At 40.3% G+C, this 19,698-nt stretch overlaps 1 protein-coding gene across 3 annotated transcripts in view; it reads left to right on the forward strand.

Moving 5' to 3' along the window:
- The window catches only part of RAPGEF4 (Rap guanine nucleotide exchange factor 4), a 314,193-nt gene that overhangs the window by 15,732 nt on the left and 278,763 nt on the right, over window positions 1–19,698 (forward strand). The gene's annotated exons all lie outside the window — the stretch shown is intronic.

Raw genomic sequence — 19,698 nt, forward strand, 5'->3', positions numbered from 1 at the left:
TTACAGCAAAAGCTGGGTTCTTGAATTTTACATGTTTTCTTTATTGACTCTTTAAAGAAACTTGGAATATAGAAAAGTTCCATATTCAGTGTCCCTTGACATTCCTTTTGTCACTCTTCTACCCGCCTCATACTGTCTTCCATCTTCCCCCACCCAAATGTGTTGTAGGAAAAGGATCTGATTGTAGTAATTTACTTTCCTACTGTCATTCACTCATTCATTTAGAGATTTTACTATCTGCTTACCATGTGCCAGTCACTCTTGCTGGGTATACATTAGTGAGAAAAACTGTCAAAGGCCCTGACTTCACAAATTGAAATTCTAGGTGGGAAGACATTCATTCATTCAGTCAGTCTTCAAAAAACGATTTGTGGGGTACCTAGTATGTGCTAGATGCTGTTCTAGCTGGTAAGGAATACAGTGGTGATAGAATAGGAGAAGTTAGATGGTAATAAATGCTGTGAAGCCAAAGGTAAGAGAATATGGAGGTAGAGGAACAGACGGTAAACAAATACAGACAAAACTGCACTACTGTGTCAGGCAGTGATAAGAGCAGTGAAGGAAAATCAAGGAGAGAAAAGGGGAAGAGACTGAGGGGTAGTGTTATTTTAGAGAGGGTGGTCAGAGAGGTCTCTCTGTAGAAGTGATATTTGACCAAAGACCTTGAATGAACTGAGAGGTCACCTAGTTTGAATTTAGATCAGTGTAATCCAGACTTTACTAAATAGGTGGATGAGGTATTTTAGAGAACAGAGGTCAGGCTGGTTAGTGCCTGTGGTGCAAACACAGGCTGAATCAATGCAGCACTGCCCTTTTGTTTGGTAACAAGGCCTTTTTTTGGGAAAGTACCCATAGACTACTAACTGCTTTTGTTGATGTAATAGACAAGTAGCTTCACAAAACAATGAAAGGGATAGATGAAGTCCTTTTGGAATTTTGGTTTATCCTTTAAATGTTATTATGACTTAAAGATGTGAAAAATATGTTTCACTTTAGTTTTTTCTGATAATAATTTTCAGGAAAAAGAAAGCTACACCTAGAGAACTGATAAGTACCATTCAGACCAGGAAAGGTACTATCATTTAAATGGAGTTGTAAAGATACTGTTTGCATGCTTTTGATCATGGATGCTGATGATTACAGCATGGTGGTGTCCTCATTCCCATCCTACCCATGGAATTTTGGTTTTCATATTTAACCAGTTTAGTTTCACTAGTGATGAATTTGTCTGGTACCTCTGTTGGATCAGTGTCTTAGCCAGGCCTCGAAGGCAAATGTGCTAGAGCAGGAAAGTGGTCCTGGATACCTAGAAATTCCAACAATTTCTCATTTGAAGGATTTCTTTGCTGTTATTCCACCATCTGCCTTTTGATAATGCTTTTGTATTGAATTTTTATCATATTTTATTCATAGATGAATTCAGTGATATAGCAGTATGTTTTAAAAGTTTTTCGTGTCAAAAACTGAAGGTAACTTGAGAATAGTAAGTCTCTGTTGTGATGTTAGGGCACCATATGTACATTAGACTTATAAATATTCCCTGATGGTATTTGAAAGTCTAGGTTGTAGAGTTAGAACTATCTAGTTAGTGTCCAGGTTTTACATTCTATTTACCAAAAATAATTTAAAAACCTAGATTAGGCATCCTTGTTTAATTATGTAAATCATCAGATCATAAATAAGGGAGCCTTCTATTGATACAAAGTGTGCAGCTATAGAACATACCAAGAGAACCATAATGAGGCAGCTTCATCTATAAGGCATAGCCAAATCTGGATGTCCAACTGGTTGAATGTGAATAGAATATAATTTTATTGTGCTCTTTTATCTCCTTGCGCTGTAGCTGTACATTATCAGCTTGTGAATGAACCTTATCTGTTCCTCAATTGAATTTTACATTATCTCTGTTGCATTGCTTCTTACCTTTTCAGCACTTCACTGGATATTTATCTTAACAACTTTAGAGGTTCATTTTAGAATTCAACATTTAACAGGTCATGGATGTCAAAGCAATTCTAATTTTAAAGAGCCCTTGGTGTTCAGATGATTAATATATTTTTGTCTCTGTGACTGGAAGTTCTAATCCTAAATATCCACAGGAGAAATGAGCAATGAAACTGCTTCTCGGAGGAACTTACAGGAATAAAAAATGGACATTACTTAGCCCTAGTATTGTTTTGAGTTATATGAAATATCATAAAGTGGTTGATTTGCAAAACTGAAATAATTTTAAAATGTATATATGATTAATCACCTTTAGGGAAATAGTGTAGGTATTGATGAGAAGGGAGAGTGAACAATAATAAAATAAAAACAACAAAATGGAATGATTTTTTAAAAACTGGAAAATTATTTAAAAGAAAACTGTTCTTCTTTCCATTTTAGTTGAACTAAAACCTTGATTGTCTTTTTCTTTTAATTTACCTACAATTGATTTTTAACTGCCTATAAAGAGTTTTGTGGTCAAATTCTGCCACATAAGAATACCTCTACAAATAGAATATGTTTGAGTATATTTCTTTTGAATTGGGAAAAGCAACACAGGTATACAATTGATTTTATGTACTGAATTCTATTTATTCATATCATTATATAGGAAAGAAACTTCATCGATAGGGCTTTGATTTCATAGGATTGATATTGTAGTGACTGAAAAAATTTAGAAAATAACAAATTAGTAATAAGGGAAATTATAGGGGAAAAGGAAAACTTTTTTTTTTAAAGCTTACTAATGTTTAGATGCTAAACCAGATATCTGAGACGGCACTATGACTCTTCTTAAATTGAGTGACATGTGACATAATTGCTACCAGCACATCCCTTCCTCTTTCAGTTTGTGAGGGTTGCTGCTAGATTGCATCTGAGACGTGACAGTGTATGTACACACACACACACACACACCCGACACACACCGCACACATATACACACCAGCTTCTTTCTGAGAGTGTTACCAATTAACATGTGTTGACATATCTTTATCCTTCCCAGGAGGAAAGTGGCAGGAGCTTGTGAAAAGTTACAGACTATGATTTAAACTATGTTGTAATTGGACCAAATAAAATAATTTCTGGCTTATAATTATTAATTTATTTCTATAAACTCTATCACCAGGAATAACAGGTCTTAACATTTTTAGCGTATTTTCCTGCAGTATTTTTTTGTGTGTGAGTGTTTTTTAATGTGTTTGAGCTTGAACTTTATGACTTTATACCTTTTAAAATGAACTTTATAGGATGATAATTTCCCAGGTTATTAACAGTTCTTTATAAATATAATTCGTATTGGCTGAAATCATACAGATCATGTGGCTTAAGTTTTTCCTTATTGTTGGACAACTAAGACATTTGAAAATGATTGTTGCTGTTATAAATAATGGAATAATGTTTTATATTAAAAATTTCTTGTGTTTTAGATACTTCCTTAGGATGGAGAGATATCTATAGAACTAAAATTAGTTAATGTAAGTTAAGAGATTTAAGGTTTTTAACATATTTTTTAATTACTTTTCATAAAGGCAGTAAGAAGCTATTATTGATATTTTAGAAATAAGGAATTTGAGGTCTGGAAAAGTTAAATTACTCGTCCAGGGTCACATAGCTGCTAAGTGCTAGGGACCACTGGGGAATTGGAACCCCAGTCCTTTTCCATTGTAAGTGTTTCAAGTGTGTTCCTTGGAATATTAGTAGATAGGGCAAGGAAAAAAGGGCTTATGAGAAAAAATTTGGAAATGTCAAGTTAAAGCTTTTTAAAAAAATCCTCAGGCCAGGCAGGGTGGCTCATGCCTGTAATCCCAGCACTTTGGGAGGCTGAGGCGGGCGGATCACGAGGTCAGGAGATGGAGACCATCCTGGCTAACACGGTGAAACCCCGTCTCTACTAAAAAATACAAAAAATTAGCTGGGCGTGGTGGCAGGCACCTGTAGTCCCAGCTAATCGGGAGGCTGAGGCAGGAGAATGGCATGAACCCAGGAGGCAAGAGTTTGCAGTGAGCCAAGATCACACCACTGCACTCCAGCCTGGGTGACAGAGTGAGACTCCATCTCAAAAAAAAAAAAATCCTCATATCTCTGGACATCACCATAAAGACAAAATGATATGTGGCCGTAGAACACTGAGGAATACTCTGGGATGTGCTTGCTGATGCCGGGCTACATTATGGTGATGAAAGCAGACTTTTGATGAGAAGTTGAGGTTCATATTCTACTGGCCCCATACAGAAACTCTTTAACTCAGGACCCATAAACATTAACATTAATCCCTTTAGGTAAGATTAAATGACCAAAGAGGAACGGTTTAGTGACATAATTAAAATCTTACTAAATTCAGCCCCTTGAGATTTTAGATAGAAAAGTAACACAAATTGAGCTAATAACAATAATTTTAAAATTATCTTTTAAAAAAGGTTTATTTATTTATTTATTTGAGACAAAGTTGCACTCTTGTTGCCCAGGCTGGAGTGCAGTGGTGCAATCTCGGCTCACTGCAACCTCTGCCTCTCGGTTCAAGTGATTCTCCTGCCTCAGCCTCCCAAGTAACTGGGATTACAGGTGTGCACCACCACGCCCAGCTACTATTTTTGTATTTTTAGTAGAGACAGGGTTTCTCCATGTTGGCCAGGTTTGTCTCGAACTCCTGACCTCAGGTGATCTGCCCACCTCGGCCTCCCAAAGTGCTGGGATTACAGGCGTGAGCTACTGCGCCTGGCCTAAAAACTATTTATTTTTAAATACTTATAGAGTCACAGGAAGTTGCAAAAACATGTACAGGGAGGTCCCATGTAATCTTCACCGCCAAGGGTAACTCTTACATAACCATACTACAGTACAATGTCAAAACTAGGAAATTGGCATCAGTAAAGTCCACAGAATTTATTCAGGCTTTACCAATTCTATGTGCATTCAAGTGCACACGTGTGTGTGTAGTTCTATGTAATTTCATCACTTGTAGACTCATGTAACTACCACCATACTCAAGATGCAGAACTGCTCAATCTCTCCAAGACTCCCTCTCACCAGCCCTTTGTAGCCATGCCTACCCATCTCCTGTCAATAAAAACTAGTTTTTTTAAAAAATGAGCAGTGTATATCTTAGGATATGATAGTTCCAACCCTACTTCATATCACTCATCTATTTCTATAGGACTCTGCTGATAACTGATTAAGGTTCAAATATTGTTTGGTAGATAGTATTTACTAGGACAGTAAAGTTAGCCGGTCCAGTTTAGAAAGAATTTTAACACCAAAGAAGGCTGGCCTTAATTCTGAGTTTAGGAGGGACCTTAAGCAAAATGGAAAGGTGCCTGTGTGCTCCAGTGCCCTTTCCCAAGGCCCTCTGCTGCCTTACTGCACTGCCTAGCCTTTGCGCATCGCTTTGGATACCTCAAATGCCCTGGGGCTGATAGGATGACAGTCAGCTCCCACTCTTAGCTTTCACATGGCCCTCACCACTGTGGGTGAGCCTCCAGGGGCCATTTTCAACCCACATAATCTGCCATACCTCTTCTGCTATACCTGTCATATCCCTAGTTGATTGTGTCTAGTCTCCCTTTTGTGTCTAGACTCCTTGGACAGGAGTCCTCTTGACTTCTTCCTCAGCCCTGCCTTGTACTTCTCTTGTAGGCTAATCTCTTAAATAGAACAAGTAGGACAGACACCTTGTTTCCCACACCTGGAGGTGGTCACAGGATGGTAGGGCACTGCACCTTGCATCTATTTGTTCAGGACCTTGCAGTCCCAAATTTCCTAACCTTTAATAAAGTAATCTGAGCTAACGTGTTAAAGAATTTAATGTGCTATCCCTTGCAGAAATGACTGTAGTTCAAATAAAGAATTCCTAGTGAAGTAAAAGCCTTAACCCAAAGGAAATCAGAGTGAAACTCACAGAGTTATATATCTGCCTGGTGACTCTTGGAAGTAATATTTTCCAGATGTGTGCCTTCTAACCTAACCCTAATCCTAACGCACCTATCGGGGATGGACCATTTCCCAAGCATTTTGGCCAACTGAGAATTTTCTATACATGGTTTTGAAATTGTAAGAACCTCAATTTACCCAGAGTTCTGAAAACCTGCTGAGATCTTGGAGTTGATTGGAATGTGCTCTGTTTTGGAACACAAGATTAATTTGTGGATTTGCAGCAATAAACAAATGGCTGAAAGCCAAACAGTGTAGCTATTTTCAGTGAGTCTTCAGTAATCCAGCATCATAGAGAAGTTAATTTCATACAAGTTTATCCCAATTAATCCTCTAAACTTGCCATTATTTAGTAACTCTGGCAGAATATTTAATGTGACTGCTTTTCTAAAGCATAGAGTATCATTTTTCTTTTATTTGATGATGAAGGCTCAGTATATTGAACATAAATTAGCATCCTGTGTACCTCTGTGATTTATGATTTTGAAGTATGTGGATTATCTGTTTTAATACCAGATGCCCCCAGTGCTGTTTTTAAAGTTCTGTTTGCTTTTGTTTTATTTGTCTCTTCCCTACTACTTAGAAGCTGTCACTCCTTGCTTGCCCTTTAGGTTTCCATCCTATCTTCTTCCCTTGCACAAACATAATATACTGCTTTTAATCCTTTGGATTTCGAATCCAGGTAACTAAATTTATTGGAGCTGTATGTATAATACAAGTGCATGTATTTGCCTTCTGGGTATTTCTCCTCTGAATTAAGTGTATGAATGTCAGAGTTTTTGGTATTTGGGGCCTTGATTTTGGTTTCACAAATCCTTTGTAAACTTGCTTGCTACATGATCTCACTCCAGGGATTGTTTTAATAACTGAGATTTCCATATAAATATCCTCTGAATAGTTGAGGCATTACTGTAATGAGATTAATTCCTGCATTTAACAAATATTTATTGAGTGCCAAAGAAACACCTTCTAGGTGCTTAGAGTTTATAATTGAACAAAACAAAAGACTCTTGCTCTCATGGAGCTTACATTCTAACAAAAGAAATAGATAATAAGCCATAAACATAATAGATAAATTATATCTTATGTTTGAAGGCAGTATGTATTATGGAAGAGAAAACCCCAAAAAACAAATAGAGCCCAGTAAAAAATCAGGAGTGCCAGTGGGTGAAGACTGTAATATTAAATAGGGTGGGCAGAATAGGGTTCACAGGGAAAGTGATTTGAGCAAAGAGGCAGAGGAGTTTAACCAAGCATATGTTTAGGATAAGAATTCCTGGCAATGGGAACAACCAGTGCAAAGGCTCTGGTGTGGGTGCATGTGTAGGTTGTTTGAGGGATGGTAAGGATGTTGTGGCCAGGGTGAAGTGAACAAGGGAAAGGGTAGGAGAGGAAGTGAGACAGAGAATGAGGGCAGATCACATAGGAACTTGACAGCTGTTATAAAGATCTTGGGTTTTACTCTGAGTAAAATAGGAGCCATGAAAGTTTTTGAACAGAGGAATGATATAATCTGGCTTACATTTTCAAAAGATCACTATGACTGCAACGTTGAGAAGATGCTGGGGGAAGGGGGACAATGGTGGAAGAAGGGAGAGCTATGAGGAAGCTATTTCAGTAATCTAGGTGAAAGCTGATGGTGGCTTGGATCAGGGGAACAGCAGTGAAGATAATGAGAAGCAGTAGGATACATTTTGGAGGTAGAACCAATAGGACATGCTTATGAATTGAATGTGGAAGTGTATGGGAAAGAAGAGTCAAGGATAATTCTAAGCGTTTTGGGCTGGGTCATTTGGAGGACTGTGGGTCATCTGTTATGATGCGGAAGGCTGTAGATAAGAGGGGGAGTTCAATTTTGGACATGTTGGGTTTGAGATACCTATTAGACATTCAATTCGAGATGTTAAGTATGAAATTGGATATATGCCTCTGGAGTTTGGGAGAGAGGTCTGAGCTGGAGATATACATTTGGGGATCATTAATACATAGATGACACTTAAAGCCATGAGATGGGAGAATACCAAAAAAGTGAGCATTGAAAGAGAGGAGTTCAGAAGGAAAGAGAGTAACTAGCAAAAGAAGCTGCATGGGATTGACCAATGAAGCAGAAAGAAGATAAAGGGAATGTCAACCGTGTTTTGAAAGGCAAGTAAAGATGTTTTCAAATATTCAGACAGATTGTGTCATGTTGACAAAACATCAGGAAGAAGAAAGACCAAAATCTGGGGTTGCATTTGAAGTTTTATTTCTTACAGGTGATATGGCTAGTAGGTCTATTTTTCCAGTGTGGTTGGCAGTTGGGCTGATTGCAGACTCTGTGGCAGGTCTTCAAATGGTATTGTGAAGAAGCTGGCAGTATTAAAAACAAAAATAAAATATCTTGCATACAAAGAGCAGGGCAAATGCATAGCCTGTGACCTAGGTTAGAGTGAGATGATTCAATGAGAATGCAGGTAAGTGGGAAAGTAAAGGAAGATGAAAAATCAAGGCATGGAGGTGCAGAGGGCAAGGGGGAGGATGACATGGATGCAATTGTGAAATTAGGGTGTTATTTCTCCATAACAGATGGGAAAAGAACAGAGAGTCAACATCACTGTGATAAATACTGAACAGCAAGGAAGCAAATGATCACAGCTGAGGCATGCGAGCCGCTGTGAAACTCAGAAGTGATATTATCAATAAAGCCAGAGTTGTTAAGTGATTACCAAATAAACAACATATGGTTCATTGGTTACCATGTCCCTGGAAACATATCCTCTTAGGAGATGGTATGCCTCTGTAAATGAGTTTCTGGTTTGTGCATACTTGCTTTTGGTACATATGGCAGTTGTGACATTGTAACTACCCAGTTTACCAATAAGCAAAACTGCTGCCAAAAAGACAACTATAGATTTCTCATTCTGGACAAGATGGAGTGGATTCAATTCTTCCTATTCTTCCTGCTAAGTACAATTCTAAACCCTGGACGTTATATATAAACAAACAAAGAAAGACTCTAAAAGGCAGAGAGAAAAGGCAGACTGGCTTGGGCCCTCTCTATCTGAAGGACACAGTGGTGAATTCCTTGAGTTTTCTCTTTGCCTCATGTATCCCAGGCTGGATGTTGACAGCTACCCAGAAACACCAATGGGCACAGACAAAAAAATGTCCCAAGAAAAGCCTACTCTTTGTAGCCATAAAACAAGGAAAATAGAAGCCCAGAAAAATAGAAAACTTTCAGATAACTGCTCTACTATGCAAACACCACAGAAGAAACCGCAGGCTTACCTCCACCCCCATCAGCAAAGACCAAATGAGGAGCCTAATCATCCATCCTTGCTTGGTTGTGATGAAGCAGCTCTTTACTCCTAGATTTTAAAGGCATCATCATAAAAATACTCCACTGAGCAATTATGAACACAGAGCATATGAAAAAACAGAATGTTTAAGCAAAGAATAGAAAGCCTTAGCAAAGAAATACAAGAAATAAAGAAGAAAGAAGTGGAAATTTTAGAACTGAAAAATACAATAACTGAAATTTAAAAGTGAATGGAGGCTGGGCATGGTGGCTCACGCCTGTAATCCCAGCACTTTGGGAGGCCGAGGTGGTGGATCACGAGGTCAGGAGATCGAGACCATCCTGGCTAACATGGTGAAACCCTGTCTCTACTCAAAATACAAAAAGTTAGCCAGGCATGGTGGCGGGTGCCTGTAGTCCCAGCTACTTGGGAGGCTGAGGCAGGAGAATGGTATGAACCCGGGAGGCGGAGCTTGCAGTGAGCTGAGATCACGCCACTGCACTCCAGCCTGGGCGACAGAGCGAGACTCCATCTCAAAAAAAAAAAAAGTGAATGGATGGTTTGACAACAGAATGGAGAAGATAGAGGAAAGAAATAGTGAACTTGAAGATAGAACAATATAAGTTACCCAATTTGAACAACAGAGAGAAGATGGACTGAATAAAAAATAACAGTGGTAAGATCTAACATTCATTATCTTTGGAATCCTAGAAGGAGAAAATCCTAAATATGAAAACTCAAAGAAATCCACACCAAGACACATAACCAAACTACTGAAAACTAAACATAAAGAAAACATACTTAAAAGCAGCAAGAGAGAAAGGACACCTTACTTACAGGGGAAAAACAATGAGAATGACAGGGGCTTTTCTCATCAGAATCCTTGGAGCCCAGAATGAAGTGAACATTTTTCTTTCTTTTTTTTTTTAATTTTTTTTTCTTTTTTTTTGTTTTAGACGGAGTTTCACTCTTGTTGCCCAGGCTGGAGTGCAATGGCACGATCTCAGCTCACTGCAACCTCTGCTCCCTGGGTTCAAGCGATTCTCCTGGCTCAGCCTCCTGAGTAGCTGGGATTACAGGTGCCCGCCACCATGCCTGGCTAATTTTGTATTTTTAGTACAGACAGGGTTTCTCCATGTTGGTTAGGAAAATGTTTGTTTGAGATGGAGTCTCAACTCCTGACCTCAGGTGATCTGCCCACCTCAGCCTCCCAACGTGCTGGGATTACAGGCATGAGCCACCGTGCCCGGCCTGAAGTGGAACATTTTTCAAATGTAGAAAAAAAAAGAATTGTCAACCCAGAATTCTATACCCATGAAAATATCCTTCAGGAATGAAGGGGGAACCAAGCTGTCTCCAGATGAAGAAAAACTAAGAGGAGTTGTGACTAGTAGTCCTAGCCAAGAAGAATTACTAAAAGAAGTTCCTGAAACAGAAAGGAAATGAGAAAAGAAGGAATCTTGGAATATCAGGGAGAAAGAAGGAACATGGAAAGAGTAAACATATGAAGCACAGGAGAAAGGAGATTGAATTAAAGTTGCATAACTTGCAAAACAGAAATGTACAAGGAGATCAGTGGGTGCTAGAATGGGTAACTCTCAATGCAAGTGCCCTCCTGTTTCCACTATCCTTAAAAAAACATGCTGCTTTCGGCCTGGCATGGTGGCTCATGCCTGTAATCCCAGCACTTTGGGAGGCCGAGGTGGGTGGATCACGAGGTCAGGAGTTCAAGACCAGCCTGGCCAACATGGTAAAACCCGTCCCTAAACTAAAGTACAAAAATTAGCCAAGGGTGGTAACGAGCACCTGTAATCCAAGCTACTCGGGAGGCTGAGGCAGGAGAATTACTTGAACCCAAGAGGCGGAGGTTGCAGTGAGCCGAGATTGTGCCATGGCACTCCAGCCATGAGTGAGACTCCGTCTCAAACAAACAAACAAAAAACAAACATGCTGCTTTCTTCTATGCACCAGAATTCCATATTTTAAAAGCCCCTCAATAATATTCTTAAATTACCCACTTGGTATACAAGAACGATGTTAGTTGGTGAGCATGTACAGCTCCTTCTGCTTCCTGACTTCTATCCAGCATTCCTCCCTCTCCAGTAATCCAGCCACCCCACATGCAAGATCTCTTCCTGAGATATAGACTGCCCCACCCTGGCCTCCACTGTTTCTTTTGCCAGACTGCGAGGAGAATCACATATTTATCACTGAGATCTATGCTCTTTATGGAGTCCCAAAAGTGGTTGGAAAAAATTTCTTTGATCAAGGGCATCACTTATACTCAGTCTTTATTCTCACTCTGCCTCTTCACCTGATAATTATTAACTTTTTGGAACCCCAAAGGCTGAGCTTGTCTATAAGAGGCCTTCTGTCTGGGATTGGGGCTGCATTTGTCCCCAGTTAGAGGCAGGGGACAGAAGAAGAGGTGGCCAACAGTGGACACACCTGGCTGGTGAGCAACAACTTTTATCTCCCTGGCTTCAGACTTCCTATATCGCAGCCTTGTATTTGGACAATGTCGCTGCCTAACACAAGGTCATAGATAGGAATCACATGGTGTAACCTGGGGAGTGAACATCTTTGCATTTATGTGGACCTGCTATCTTAGCTGATATACACATAGGGAAGTGGCGAGTGGGGCCAGTGATAAAACACTGATTGTGGACTTGCAAGGCCTCTGCTCTGAGTGACTGTGGGATACACAATGAGATAATAATAAACCTGTGTGACCATGAGGGCCAGTGTGCTGTTATGAGAATTGAGTGGTGAATGTCAGTGATGCCTTCCAGTTATTAAAGAAGGAAAGGCTTATTTAACTTATTTTTTGAAACTAAGATCTCCAAGATGAGAGCCTGGTATGATTGTGTGGATGGCACAGTAAATCTTTTTCTAACTTGATGAGCCAGTCTGTTGAAGAAACTCTGGCAGAATATGAAGCTCTCAAATCCCAGAACCTACTTTCCTCTGATGCCTTCCTCAATCTAAGTACACCCTCTTCTTCACCATCATTTTATCATACAGCCATTTTCCTTGTCTTGAGTCATACAGGAATAAGGAAATAACATTCAAAAGAATTTTTATAAAGCCTTTGTGTGTTGCCTGTTTGTCATATATTGAACAATGTGCTACATGTGACCCTGATGCCGGGGCTCAGTCCTTAGAAGGGGACAGTCCTTGCCATTATAGAAATTACCTGGAACACGGACACTGAACAGAGGGGTGTTTAATGTAATTTTCATATGTGCTATGAGAAATCAGGTCAGACTTTGAGAACATACACAGGGGAGATCAGATCAGATTTCCCCAGAGGAGGTGGCATGAAAGCAATAAACAGGAGTAGGTGAGAGAACATCAGAGGGTCTTAAGTACACAGTACCTTTTGATTATCATCTCATCCAGATGATTTATTTCCTAGTTTCAAGAAGCCCCCGTGTAGCCAGGAACATGTACATGAATTGTGAATTAATCATTTCGACTTAGTGATATATGGATTAGGAAAAAATGACCTGCAGATTTCTCTGGCTAGATAGTACAGGCAAACTTTTGAAGGAATTTGTTATAAATAATGTTGACTTTTCCAGTTTAATGCAATGAAAATATTATCTAGTTTGTCCATTTTTGAAATATTTGTATGTTGATGTATGTTACAAAATTGTAAATGTATACATATTCATATTTCCTTTTTTTGGTATTTTCTGATTATGCTAAGAAAGGGACTCTGTATACAAATGAAAGGAAATACTACTTAACCTATAAAAAGTAATACTATCGGCCAGACACCATGGCTCACACCTGTAATCACAACACTGTGGGAGACCAAGATGGGAGGACCACTCGAACCCAGGAGTTTGGAACCAACTTGGGCAAACACAGGGAGACTCTTGTCTCTACAAAAATAAAAAAAAATTAGCCAAGCATGGTGGTGCATGCCTGTGGTCCCAGCTACTCAGGAGACTGAAGTGGCAGGATCGCTTGAGCTCAGGAGATTGAGGTTGCATTGAACCATGATCACGCACTGCGCTCCAGCCTGGGTGACAAAATGAGACCCTGTCTCAAAAAAAAAAAAAAAAAGGAAGAAAGTAGTACTGTCATTTCATGATTCAAGTCTTTCTTGTTCACCATTAAACATGCCTTATCTCCTTACATGATTCTTACACAAAGTAGGTGCCAGGTAAAATTTTATTTGCTGTTTGAATTGACATGGAACTTGCAGAGGTACCATCCCAAAATCCTGGAGTCCTACCATAGGTGAGTGCATTTCCTGTTTTTATTTTGTTTGACTTTTCAATGGAAATGTAGTCGAAGGAGTGTAGGTGAGATGGGCTCGGCAGGATGTGGGTAGAAGATGTGATCTCACTTGTCCCAATAAAAGGGTAGCAGTGAGTCCAGATCCCCTGAGATACAGCTGGGACTCTTCAGTTTGGATGCCTGTGGAGAGAATCTTAATTAAAGAGCATCCATGCCTGAACTCTGGAAGGCAATGACTTGCCCCTTTTGTGGGAACTACTTTGGGAGCCATGCCCTTATGACATGTCTACACAGTATCTAAGGTGCCTGCCTTCTTGGTGATGGAGATTGACAAAAGACTTTTTGTCTGTCCAGAGTGCTTTTCAGTTTTATGGGAGAAGCACTGGGCAATTTGGTCAGCCTTATCAGAGTTGGAGCCAGCGCTGAACATGGGCCTGAAAATTTGCCCTGGGAAGGTGAATTTCTATGGGACCATGTATTAGTTTCCTACAACTGCCAAAACAAAGTACCAAAAACTGGGTGGCTTAAAGAATAGGAATGTATTGTCTAACAGTTCTGGAGGCTAGAAATCTGAAATGAAGGCGTTGTCAGGACAGTGTTTCTTCTGGAGACTTTAGAGAAGAAGACTTTCTTGCCTCTTCCTAGCCTCTGATGGTTGCTTGGCATTCCCTGGCTTGTAGATGCATCACTCCAACTGCTGCCTCCATCATAACATGGTTGTCTTGCCTCCGTGTCTGTTTCTGTGTCTCCTCTCCTTTTCTCAGAAGGACACTGGTCATATTGGATTTAGGGAGAATCCTAGTTCCATATGACCTCTTCTTAACGAATTACATCTGCAAAGACCCTCTTTCCAAATAAGGTTACATTCTGAGTTCCAGGTGGCATGACTTTGGAGGGTAGGGGTGACACTGTTCAACCCAGTACAGACAATAACAGGAAAACTCAGAAAAGAATCGACCTGTTCCATTTTCCTAAACTATTTTGAAGACCTGTGTCTAATATTCCATGAACCCAACTTCTGCTTCATCTATCCCAAGAGAGAAAGAGCCAGGATGGTCTTTTTACTTGTCCCTAGTGTCTTGCCATCTCTCACACACAGAGGATCCAGATCAACATGGTCCTGGGGAGGCTGGTGTCTGAGATCATGACTATGCCTGTGCTGAGTGTATACTGTGGGATGCTGAAGTTTTATGTGTATGTGAGCCTGGATCCAGCCATGGCCAACGATTTCCTCATATTTTCCTATGACCTTAGGAACATCAGATATGGGTACATCCAGCAAAACCAACCGGAGAACATGGAGATACTCATCTCTACTGCTGGTGCTGGGTTCCCCTCTCATCGGTTCTGGCTGCCACTGTTGGGAGGTGGAAGTGGGAGGCCCAGCTGAATGGGCTCTGGGTGTGTGCAGAGAATCTGCATATTGCAAAGGGACTTTCCCTGTATCTTTAGACTTTGGGTTCTGGATTGTGGGCTCAGGGGAGGACATGAAGTAGCTGTCACTTCTGAACCCTGGGCTGTTCTCTGTGTGAAGCCCAATTTGCAGAAGGTGGGGTTTTTCCTGGACTGTGGTGTTGAAAGCCATTTTATGTTTCAGTGTCACATGTGAATTAGAGTTCTTGTCCCTTAAAAATGGTCTTATCATAGCTAATTAAACAAGATATCTTGCAGATTTATGATATCCTATTTTTTTTTAAGTTCAGTTGAGGCACTGAATTTTTACTTTTATTTATGTATTTATCAAAGAGCTTTATTGAGGTAGACCATGATACAATAAAGTACACATATCTAGATTATAAAATTATACATGATAAATTATACAATTTGGGGCCGGGCACGGTGGCTCACACCTGTAATGCTGGCACTTTGGGAGGCCAAGACGGGCAGATCCCTTGAGGCCGGGAGTTCGAGACCAGCCTAGCCAATATAGCGAAACCCCGTCTCTACTAAAAATACTAAAATTAGCCAGGCATGCTGGCACGCGCCCATAGTCCCAGCTACTCGGAAGGCTGAGGCATGAGAATTGCTTGAACCCCAGAGGTGGAGGTTGCAGGGAGTCACTGTACTCCAGCCTGGGTGATGGAGTGAGACTCTGTCTCAAAAAAAAAAAAAAAATTACACAATTTGGTACATTTTGACTTATGTGTACACTTGTGAAGCCATCACCACAATCGAGATAGCACACATACCCATCACCCCTAAGTCCCCTGGGGCCTCGTTATGTTCCCTGCCTCCAGCCCCTCCCGTCGCCTTTCTTCATAAAAACCAACAGTGGATGTGCTTTTGTTGCTATAGATTAACTTGCTTTTTCTAGAGTTTATTATAAATGGAATCGTTTAATAGATGCTCTTTTCTGTAATTGTTTTGAGATCTATTGATGTTGTTGAATGTATCAACAACTCATACCTTTTCATTTCTGAGTAGTATTCCATTGCGTGCATATACACAATTCATTTATCCAAGACGATTCTGAAACTGTGTGCAAGGAAAGCTACAAGCAATTGCAGCATTTTCTTGTATGGTTTTGTTTTTGATTGTCTCACTTCTAGTCAAGTTGGCTATTTTCAGCTCAACAAATTCTGAGAACTTTCTTTTAAAATGTGCCTAATTGGCTTTTTGATGTGTTGTAAAAGTCATAGTTTTTTATATACGGTCGTAGGTCATCCAAGATATAATAAGGTTTGGGTTGTGAAGATAAACTCTCTATTTTAAATAAACATATAAACAAAGATAAACACTCTATTTTTTTTTTTTTTTTTTTTTTTGAGACGGAGTTTTGCTCTTGTTGCCCAGGCTGGAGTGCAATGGCACGATCTTGGCTCACCACAACCTCCGCCTCCTGGGTTCAGGCGATTCTCCTGCCTCAGCCTCCCGAGTAGCTGGGATTACAGGCATGCGCCACTATGCCCGGCTAATTTTTGTATTTTTAGTATTGACAGGGTTTCTCCATGTTGGTAGGCTGGTCTCGAACTCCTGACCTCAAATGATCCACCTGCCTCGGCCTCCCAAAGTGCTGGGATTACAGGCATGAGGCACTGAGCCTGGCCTAGATACTCTGTTTTAAAAAAACATATAAACATATGCATGGACAGTTGAATCTATGAGGAAGATGAGATTGTGCTGAAATTGAACATAGCCCACTAAAGAAAAATAACCTAAAGATGGAAGCCTAGGAAATACTTTTTTCTTTCTGCTTTCTTGGAAAACAAAGACACCAAGTGGTTATATTTCTTTTTTTATTTTCAAAACTTTAGAAATAAGGATCCATATGCTTTTTAGAGCCTACCTTTGTGTGTACCTCCAAATAACTGTCTGTGAAATGGCCCTGCCAGCATCTTCTCTTGAGTTTATTGTGGAAAGCTTAAAAGATGACACTAGGTTCCAGAGTCTATAGTGATTCATGGTTTTTTTGTTTGTTTCTGTTTTTTTGAGACACAGTCTCCCCATGTTGCCCAGGCTGGAGTGCAGTGGCACAATCTCGGCTGACTGCAATCTCAGCCTCCCGAGTAGCTGGGATTACAGGCGCCTGCCACCGTGCCCAGCTCATTTTTTTTATTTTTAGTAGAGACGGGGTTTCGCCATGTTGGCCAGGCTGGTCTCGAACTCCTGACCTCAAGTGATCTGCCCGCCTCAGCCTCCCAAAGTGCTAGGATTACAGGCATGAGCCACCGCGCCCGGACTGATTCATGTTTTGATGCATGACTTTTTATTGACTGGGACAAAATGTATACACTGCTTGTGCAGACAGTTCCCAATCTCTACCAGGTGAAATCTTGAGAGTTATTAAAGTCAGGGAGGGAGCTCAAGGCCATTGACAGGATGTATGGACCAGCAGACAATCATTCATGCAAGAAATGTATTGCCATTTTAAAATGTGAAGAGGAAAAATATATCTACCAAAAAACCTTAATTTTGCTTGGTTTTATGTTATAGGGACATTCAGTACAACAGAAAATGAAGCTATTTATAGTCCTGTGTTTGTAAACAAATATTTGATTTATCACATTTTTGAACAGTTCCAATAGGAAGCTGCACTAGTTTATGGGAGCCAGTAGAATTTTTGCAACCAAAAGTAAAAAAGAAAAGAAAAGAAAAGAAAAAAGCTGTGGATTCATCAAGAAATCACACTTCCTGGTGTGAGTACTCAGACGGAAGAGTGCCAGTTGTGGGTGCCGGTGACATCATTAGCATAATCAGTTCTGCCAAAGACCTTGCTCACTGTTTCTGCACCATGGTGCTGATTCTGGGGATTCCCATATAACTCCAAAGTACCAAAGATTACAGTCCCTTATTGCACATTAAAATATCTGTGGCCTACTGGTTTCCATGAAAAGCTCGACATTGGCTAAGATGGAAAACCAAAAGACTGCTGCATATTGTTGTGACAAATTCTTTTAAAAACTCAAGAATGCAAAATCTTTCATCTCAAACTATTTCAGTAAAATTGTTGCTTCAGGTAGATGTTTCCTCTGCATTGCACAGCTCTCCTTGTACTCTCACAGAGAACTGAATACCATGATGAGACAACGAGCATGCCACCCGCAGAAGCACCAACATGGTGGTGTGGGGCAAGGGCGTGGGATCACCATTTCCCTTTCCTTATGTGTGAATGTGGAGCAAATCATGATATGGTGGAAGGGGGAGAACTAGACCTAGGTTAAGCTGTGAAACTTCAGGGCAGTTGTCTTGGGGCATCCGTCTTAAAGAGGTTCTAAATCATTGTCAGGGTAAAAGGAATTTTCCTTCCTTGAAGGTTTGATCTCTGGAATAAACTTGACAGTAGACAGCAGAAAAGGCATACACATTTATTACGTGTGTATGCATGGGAGTCACGAAAAGTATGAAACTCAAAGGAAGGCCAGATGGTTGAAGCTTAGACACCCTCTTCATAGGGGAGAGGCAAGTGGAGGATGTAGACAATTTTAGAGGAAGATTAAAAGATTCTGGGGGAAATGAATGGGCCTGAAGAACAGACAGTAGCCTGGGACAAAGTCTGTCTGAGCTCTGGGTGTGATATCCACCCCTGTCTTCCTTCCTGGGGTATGCATCAATTTCCCTTGGTTGACAAGATATCTGGGAAAGAGATTCATACAGTTGAATATCTTCTGGAGGATCTGGCCTTTAAGTAGATAGGGGGAGTTCAGGGAAAGCCCTTCCCTGCATTTGCTGCTCCCCAGGTGCTCTCAGTTTGAAGTTCAAAGCAGCATATTTTGGGGTATTGCTTTCTGAACCTCAACAACACCAACAGAAATAAGATATGGAGAAAATTGAGCTTATCTAGGTTCCCAGATAAAATATATGATGTCCAACTGAGTTTGAATTTCAGATAAATGACAAATAATTTTAAAATATAAGTATGTTCCAATTATTACAATGGGACATACTTACATTAAAAAAACTGAAATTCATTTATCTGAAATTCAAATATAAGTGGGTGTCCAATATTTGTATTTGCAAAATCTGGCAACCCTAGGCTTACCAGAACTCTTCACACAAAAATACTGTTTAGGGATGGAGTATCCCTTGAAGGGATCCAAGGGTGGATAAAAAGGTGATCATGATGAACCGCATATAGTCTAACACCCTTCTAAAGAGGGTGAGACTAATTAAATGCAGGGTTAGTTTTTGCTGATGTATTTGGTGGTGTATGCATGCATACCCACTTTTGTTTGTTGACAGAGTATGCTAAACTGCTTGAGGAAGTATAAGAATACCCGAGAGCTGCCACTGGCTGGTCCTTCTCCTCTGGTCAGCTACTCTGCTAAATAAATATTGAACCAACAGTCAGAGAATGTTTGAAGTGGACCCCGATTATCTGCCTGCCTGGGGCAGTCACACATCTGTGGGTGGCCCTGATCAAAAATATGGTGGTTAAGAGAGCAGTCAAATGCTCTGAGTTCCAGGCTGGGCTACCCCACTGCCTATGGAGATTTAGAGGAAGTTCCCAACACCCCAAGCTCAGTTTCCCCATCAGCAGGGTGATAATATAATACCTACCTTTTAAGGCTACTGTGAGGATTAAATGAGTTCATATATGTAAAGTGAGTACATTGATGGGCCCTAATGAAAACACAATAAATGCCATCTGCTATTTTACTGTTATTTCCCAAAACATAGTGCTTGCTAGGTTGTGATATAGTTGTTTACCTAATATCTTTCTTATCCGAATGTACATACCTTGAGGAGAGGGAGTAAATCCTGTTCACATTGCACCCACAGCATGTATTATGGTGGCATGCAATAGGCACTAGATGAG

The sequence above is a fragment of the Gorilla gorilla genome, chromosome 11 (assembly GCF_029281585.2).
Source record: "Gorilla gorilla gorilla isolate KB3781 chromosome 11, NHGRI_mGorGor1-v2.1_pri, whole genome shotgun sequence".
NCBI classification, from domain to species: Eukaryota; Metazoa; Chordata; class Mammalia; order Primates; family Hominidae; genus Gorilla; species Gorilla gorilla.